The 7998-nt window shown below is 50.0% G+C and overlaps 1 long non-coding RNA gene across 1 annotated transcript; it reads left to right on the top strand.

The window, feature by feature from the left end:
• The first annotated feature begins 130 nt into the window (after positions 1–130).
• LOC140688468 (uncharacterized) lies at positions 131–1709 on the top strand. Its single transcript, XR_012063193.1, has 2 exons — positions 131–1355; positions 1433–1709. It is a non-coding gene; the product is annotated as an uncharacterized lncRNA (long non-coding RNA).
• The last annotated feature ends 6289 nt before the right edge of the window (positions 1710–7998 follow it).

Here is a 7998-nt window from a genome sequence, read left to right as displayed (position 1 = left end):
GCGGGCGCGCGCGCGCCGGGGAGGTGCGGGGCCACGTGACTGGCCGGAGCCCCGCCCCCTCGCCGCCGCGTTGCCGTTCGACGCAGGCCCAGCCGGGGAGGGAGGGAGGGCCAGAGGGAGAGAAGGAGGCGGGTCCTAGTCACGTGACAGGAACGTAGACGTTACGTATCTTCGGGACGTTTCCCTCCCCTTTCCACGCCTTTGCTTGATCATGTGACAGTGACGAAGTCAGAGCTCTCCTTGGCCACATGATAAGGGCTTTGGCTGCTTCCCTTTACCTTATTGGTAGGCCTGCATCATGTGGCAACACCGCCGCTCTTTTTTTCAATTGCGGTTTTTGAGCGGCCATTACCACGTGACACGGCGAGGGGCGGAGCCTCCATGCGGTTGCCAGTTTGCACGCCTGCGCGGCCGCCATCTTACACCGGTCGCCATGAGTACGTTGGCGGAAACGGCTCTGAGAGGCAGGCGCGTGAGCGTCCTCATTGGGGTTAGATCTCTGTAGAGGATATTCGGCCTCCGTGTAAGGCCGTCCCACGGAAGTTCCTCCTCACTGCCCGAATCTCCCGCGAGAGGCCGAGCCGACCCGAGGTGCGTGTGCGAGGAACAGCCGAGCCGAGCTCGTTGCTTCTCCAGGGCTGGAGCCGGCGAGCGTCCCGGCTCTTGTTGCGAACTTCCTCTGGTGTAGCGTCCAGCCGGACTGCCGTGCCGAGAGCCTCCGAAGGGCACAGCTAATTTGGTCTTAATCTTCCAGTCCCCTTTTCACAGATGGAGAAACTGAGGCCCGGTCCAGAAAAACGCCCGGCTGGAGGCTTAACGATCTTTTGTGGGATCGCGGGGGCTGCGACTGAAATGTTCGGCCAACCACATCCCGGACCCATAAGTAAAGGCACGGGAGACCGAGCACCTTCTCTTTACAAGCTTAGTGTTGTTGAATCCTCCTGGGCGCCTCTTGAATTCAATACCCAGTGTGCAGTCTGTACCTAAACTAAGCCCCGCTCCGCTCCATTTCAGGATCAGGCTGGCACGTGCGAGGCTGTGATTCAGACGCTGCCGAGATTCGGAACAAGTAGTTGGAAAGGTTTCCTACCTGAAGAAGATGAGAGGTCGTTCAAGACTTACAGCCTGTTAACGGATCTTCCTTGTAAAAACATAGGCATGGTGCGGCTAATCCGTTAAGGATTCAAGAGCCAATGTTGCCCTAGGTTTGAATCCCCCGGTGTAATAAGAATAGTGCACTTGTCTGAGACTCCGTTTCCTTATCTGTAAAATGGTGATAACTTTTTTCTTAAAAGCACTTGGCACAATTCTTTGCGCAGAACAAATGCCCCAAAATTATGGCTATTACTGAAAAGGTAAGATGTAAAAATAGAATTACAGAATGAGTGCACGCTGTACCTATCGCTTTTCATTTTATTTATACTTTATTTAGGCTCTTGAACCGATACTCTGTTCACACGGTGTAAAATGTTAAATGGGCAAAAGGACGTGAGAAGACAATTTGACTCCTCCGGATACCCTCCTTTTTGACAGCCATTGTGAAGCTTTTTGTGTATCTCTACAGAGAGGTTTTATTTCCAGAGATGCTTACTTATATCTTTATTGGTGTTTTTAAGATAAATAATAGACATTCCACATCTTGCTCTTTTTTTTTTTTCATCTACTTGGAGATCTTTCCTAAATAAAGATTGAAAAAAGTGTTGGTCAAATGAGTGGGGCATGTATTCCGACAAAATTAGCTAAAATAAATTTAGGTTTTTCAAGGTCACCATAACAATAAAGATGATAACTGCCTTCTGCACTAAAGTTAGAGATCAGCTACAGTTAGAGATCAGCTACCTCTCTGACACCTGAGACGGGCTCAGAGATGGGGCAACTTGACTAAGCTAACAGCGCTACCAAGTGGCAGAACAAGGAAGGTTTCTAGTTTTCTGACCTTTATTGGGAGGGACCCAAGGTTACATTGCTAAAGAAGTTACTTTTTGAGCCTCTCATTCCTCTAAGGCATGATAGGCGTAGATAGAATCATGGTTACAAAGGCTCCATGGGAGAGCCCAGGATGGATCTGAAGAGTTTTTGAACCTCAAAAGAGTTGCTGGAGTGGCTGGTATGGAGTGCTGAACAGTTGTGGTCATGATTGTTACCTATTGGACTGGTGTCCATTAGGGTCCTTTTAGTGAGTGAGGTGATTCATTGAGATGACAGCAAAACCAGAACTCTATTAAAAGTGTATTCTCTGTGGACCCACATCTATACCCCACCCAACAGGAGCTGCTGAATAAGAGGTTTTAAGCCCAGCCTTCTTTGTCCATGTCCTTGGTCACCACTGCAAGATGGAGACCTAAGATGCCATCTGCCCCTTCTCATTCGTGCATCTCCACCCTGACCCAATCTCCCACCCTTGCCTTTCCATTAACCCATGGTTAACAACCCCCCTGTATGCATAACCATTCTGTTACCTCCTTGCCTTTGTTAACACCTGCCCCGCCCCTGTAATCTGGCTAAATCCCCTCTTCCTCCTCTCTCTGCTACACCTGCCCCCTCATTGGTTGAAGAGAGATCTGACCCTCTCTTGTTGTCCCTCTATCTAAATAGGTTCTGCCATCCTCCGGGACTTCAGTGTCTTCATGAACATTCTCTCCATCCCTTACCTTCCTAATCTTCAAAGATTTCTCCTCCTTCAGTTCCCCCTAACCCCAGAGTTCCCTGATCACACCCAAGATCTCCGCTTGAAAGTTCTTTGAACCATGCCTGCTGCCTTCCCACCCTCTGAGTAGAGTGGACATAGACTGACCACAGTGCTTTGGAGAACCACCCCGCTCCCTTGCTCAATCTTGTCAGATCCCCAGTGCTGAACACTGAATCTAGGCCCATGGCCTAGCCACAGTGATTGACTTAGGTGTAACTGGCCAAAATCAGGCCAGTCAGAGCCAGTGAGCACCAGCCTTGGAATTTGGGGATAAGAGAAGCCATCATTTCTCTGATCTGGAAGCCAGGGAAGTACAAGGTATGGTTGGGGGGCAGCGAGTGTTTCCTTGATGAAAGAACTTGACAGAATGAAACCAATCTGAAAGAGCTAAGCCAAAAGACAGAGCAAGAAAACAGCACAATGTTTCCTCCAAAATTAAACATAAGATTAACGTATCATTCAGCAATTTCACTTCTGAGTATATAGTCAAAAGAAATGAAAGCAGGGACTCGAGATCCTTGTACACCCATGTTTATAGCAGCAGTACCAGAGGAAAGGTGGAAGCAACCCAAATGTCCATCAGTGGGTAAATGAGTGGATAAACAAAATGTGGTTCATCCATACAGTGGCATATTATTCAGCCTTAAGAGGAAATGCTGACACCTGCTACAACATGGATGAGCCCTGAGGACACTTTGTGAAGTGAAATAAACCAGTTCCCAAAAAGGACAAATACTGTATGAGTCCACTTATATGAGTTCCTAGAGGAGCTAAATCCATAGACACAGAAAGTAGGATGGCGGGTGCCAGGGGCTGGGGGAGGGGTGGGGGGGAGTCAATGTTTACTGTGGACAGAGTTCTGGAGATGGATGATGGTTAACCCAACAATGTGACCTGCACACTTAAAAATGGCCAAGGTTTAATGTTGTGTATACTTTACAAAAATTTTTTTTAATTTTAAATTTTAAAAGATGACGGGGGGAGGGCATAGCTCAATAGTAGAGTACGTGCTTAGCATGCATGAGGTCCTGAGTTCAAGCCCCAGAATCTCCATTAAAATAAATACATACAAACCTAATTCCTCCTCCCTCAAAAACAATAAGTAAAAAAAAAAAAAATTTAAAGAGGAGGAAAAGAGCAAGAGTGGAATCACATTGTGGCCACATCTTTTGAGCCCCAGAATGTTGAGACTTGGGGAAAATAATGCACATAGCCGTGCACAGTGATGCTATCATTTGGGCTGTGTGTAGGACCCTGACCACCTTGAAGGTCATCATCTTCACCCACTGGGACCCTCCCTGCCACCCTGATATTCCTGCTGCTCTTAATGCTTGCTCTCGCCTCAGAGCAGCTGTTTGTGGCTTTGATCAGCTTGGCCTTCTTCCCTTTTTGTCCTGAGAATCAAGACTTGCCTTTGGGGAGTCACCTCTCTGCTGCTTTTTCCCATCTCCCAGTCTCTGCCCAGAGCCTGTCTGTTCAGAACTCCTGGCCCAGAGACTGGTTCAGAGATGGCATTTCACCAAGACCAGCCAAAGGAGAGGCAACTCTGGGACTTCCCTCTGATCATCTGAGAAAAAGAAGTTCTGTTGGGGCCACTGGGTTGGGAGGATGGAAGGGCAGGATATAGTTTGATGTGTCCTTTCACACTTTGTTCCTTCCTTCATTCAAGCACCCTCTCACCCAAGGGCCTTTGCACTGGCTGTTCCCTCTGCCTGAAGCACACTACCCGCAGTATTCAGAGCTCCCTCCCTCCGTCCCTCACTTCTTTCTGCCCTCTGCTCCAGCATCACATCCTCAGAGAGCCCTGCCTACCCTGACCACCCTTTCTTAAAGAGCATTATCCTGTTAACCCACTTTATTTCTCTTCAAAGTATTTATCACTGCGGATTTTGTTTTGTTGTTTATTATCTGTCTTCCTTGCTAGAGAGTGAACTCTGAGACCAAGAACAGGGTTCCTGTTCATTCCCTTATATCCACTACATGAAGTGCTTGGCTTAGAGCACTCGAAATGGCCAATGCAAGGAGCGCTTATGTATGGGTCAACAACTGCCTCCCCCTACCCTGTGCCCAAGTCAGTCCAGTTTCACAGGTAGGTAATATATTGTTTATCCAATCCTAAGTCTACAGCCTGGTAAATTTTTGCAGAGTATACATCTGTGTAACTACCACCCCACTCAAGATAAGGAACATTGTCAGCACCCCAGGAAGTTACCTCCAGCCAATCACCAGGCCTCTTCTTCCATCATGCTCTAAAATCTTATAGAATTGAAAGGCATCTTTGTGGCTGTTCATTGCCCGGGCCACTATGAGTTTTCTGCCAGCCTGTAACTGGCTTGAACACCTGTGCCTGCTTGCTTCTTTTCTAAAAGGGCAGCGGTCCTCTCCCCCTGGCCTGGCCTCATCCTGGATCATTCTGGAGCCATATGTCTCAGAGAAGCAAACTGCAAAACTGAATGCCCACCACCAGAGCAGAGAAGAGCTTGAGTAAAGTCTGCTGATAACTCACAGACTGTCTCTGGGTGCCAGAGGAGCTGGCTTTGGAGGGCTTCCAGCCAGGAGCAGCTGCTGGGACACAGTGAAAAAACCATCGCATGGATCTGCTCTTGTGGAGCTGACCTAGAAGTGGGGGAAGGCAATAAACAATGAGCGAAGTATATCCTATGTCCACAGTGGCAATGGCGAAAAAAATTGGGGATTGGTGGGCAGGGCTGGGATGGCTGCAGTTTGAAGTCAGATGGTCTGCAGGAAAGTCCTTCCAGGGAGTCAGACGACCTTGTCAAGCAGTTTGCAGGATGGAGGATGTTCTAGGCAGAGGGAACAGCCAGTGCAAAGTCCCAGAGTTTGACTGTGCTTGTGGAAGGAGCAGCAAAGATCCCCAAGGTCTGGAGGGAGGAGGGGAGCAAGCACCATCCAGGAAAGGGTAGAGAGGTCCTGTAGGGCCCTAGCGACCCACCTGGGGACAGTGGCTTTCACTCTGGGTGCATTGAAAGCTATAGAAGAGATAGGACCCCTCCTGCATCACTTGTGTACATGCGCTCAGGTCCTTGCTCCTCTCCGACAACCCCAACTAACACTAGCTTTCCACCTGCACCTCACACCTCAGAGAGCCTAGGGAAAAAAGAAAGAACCCCCACGACCCTTGTAACATTCCTTGTTCACGCAGTGCTCTCCCATGCTTTGTGCACAAAGATGACTTCTCACACCTTCATTCTCTCAGCTTCCCACATCTCTCCACGCACTGCTCTCTGCCGATGACCTTCCGTCTTATCTGAGCAAACAGTTGTTCCCATTCATATTCTTCCACCACGAAAGCCAGGAGTGCTTATGCCCACATCCCTGCCTTCCCCCGTTCCAGACACCCCTCTCTGACTCTCCCCACGTGCACTTTTTCTCCTTCTCCTCTCCCCGGGGCTCAGACCTGCCTCTCTCTCTCGAGGGCAGATGGTCTCAGCCAGTCCTGGGACTTAAAAGACCACCAAAAAACTGGGCACTCCCGATGGCCTGTCTCCAGCCTGTAAGTCCCCCTGAGGTCCAGACCCACCTGTGCAACCATCTATGTGACAGCTTCCCTTGGAGGTGTATTCAGGGAGTCCAAAATCAACCTACCTGCCCGGATCCCTTCGGGTCCACTTTATCGTTTCTCTGCACCCTTGCCAGGGCTTTGTGTGCTTTTGCTCAACTGCCTGTACCTGCAACTCTTCTTCAGAGAACTGCCGCTGGGCTCTGGGCCACGTTGCCAGTGCACACTCAGAGAATCAGAAGTGCCTGGGAGCTTACATTTCCCCAGGCTGCCTTTAATCAGGAACTTAGTGCAGGATGGCTTGGAGACATCACTCATCCTCCGGAGCTCCCCACGAGATCAGGCGATGTCTGCCCTCTGCAGGACTCTGCCTGGGCTTGCCTTCTCAGCACTGCTTCCTCCTGCTTCTTTGGCGTCTTTCACATTCCATGTGTAATCAATCAGATCATCTTCTCTTCCAATTATATCCCAGACTGCATACTTTTCATCCCCTTCACCAAGACATATCATCATGTACCCAGATTAGAGCAATAGCTTCCTCACTGGCCTCTCGGCTTCTATTTTGCTAACACTGTGCACTTCCCCAGGCCAGGGACTGTGCCCAGCTGTTAACGTTCATTCAGCTGCGTGAATACTGAGTGCCTGCTGTGTACCAGCACTCCGTCCTGCCCTGGGATAAGGTACTATAGAAGAGGCAAGAACCCCTGTCCCCTCTGAGCTGACATCCTGAGGATGGAGGCTGACAATGAGCAAGGGAAAACACAATGAAATACTTGCAGATTGTGACAAGCACCACGAAGAAAATAAACAGGGTGACGCCATTGCCAGGAGAAGCCAACTTTAGATGAGCAGGGAAGGCTTCCTGGAGGTGATCTCTGAGCTGAAAGCAGGACCGTGAGGAGCTAGCCATGGAGTCAGGTGGAGAGCATTTTAGGCACAAGACCTGGGGCCCTGGCAGCTGGATGAGTCAACAAGGAGGAGTAATGGGGCAGATGGGGCAGGGCTGACTTTGGCTTTCACTCTGAGGCAAATGGGAGCCATGGAGGGTTCTTGAGCAGAGGAGGGATGGAATTCACTCAAGGGTTTGCAGGCTCCCTTCTGTGCCTATGGGGGAAACAGTGAAGGGGTGGATGACAGGAGCTGGGGACCAGGACAACAGACTGCACTGGTCTCAGGGAGTGATAATGAGGGCTGGGAGCTGAAGATCTGGGGAGAAGTGGGCAAGTTGAATAGTCATTTTGGAGGCAGGGCTAACAGGAGCTGGGAGTAAGAAAGAACAAACTCAAAGACCTAGGTGAACAAGCAAACCCTGTCTGTACAGGGTAGAGGGTGAGGGCTTTGGGATCAAGGAGACGAACTTCTCAGCTCCTTTTCTACTGGACAACCTGAGACACATTGCCCAACTTCCCTGCCTTAATTAATGAGTGGGGAGAGCATGTGTGCAGGTAAGAATTTCTCCCCAAATGGTAGCTATTCCAGAAGAAATTCCGGGGTCAGGGATGTTGGTTGCGGGGAGAAAGGCAGTTAACATGGTTGGGCAGTTGGCCCAGAAGCGACTGTGACAGACAGCTGGCACCAGGGGGCAGTAGTGAGCCTCCAGGCAGCAGGGTAGGATGGCTTTGCAGGTTTGAAGCCCCTGGACTAGACTGTGGGTCCCAGATGCCTTTGCCCAGGACGGGGACAAAGCAGGCCTGGGGGCACGTGTCCAGGCTTTGTGCCGAGAAGGTAGGCAGGTCATTGCAGCCTTCTGGAGTCTACAAATCAGAACCTAATAAAGGGCATCTGTTCA

This window comes from Vicugna pacos, chromosome 22 (genome assembly GCF_048564905.1).
Source record: "Vicugna pacos chromosome 22, VicPac4, whole genome shotgun sequence".
Taxonomy (NCBI): domain Eukaryota; kingdom Metazoa; phylum Chordata; class Mammalia; order Artiodactyla; family Camelidae; genus Vicugna; species Vicugna pacos.
Note: the sequence above shows the minus strand (reverse complement) of the source record. Positions and strands in the feature narration are given on the sequence as shown.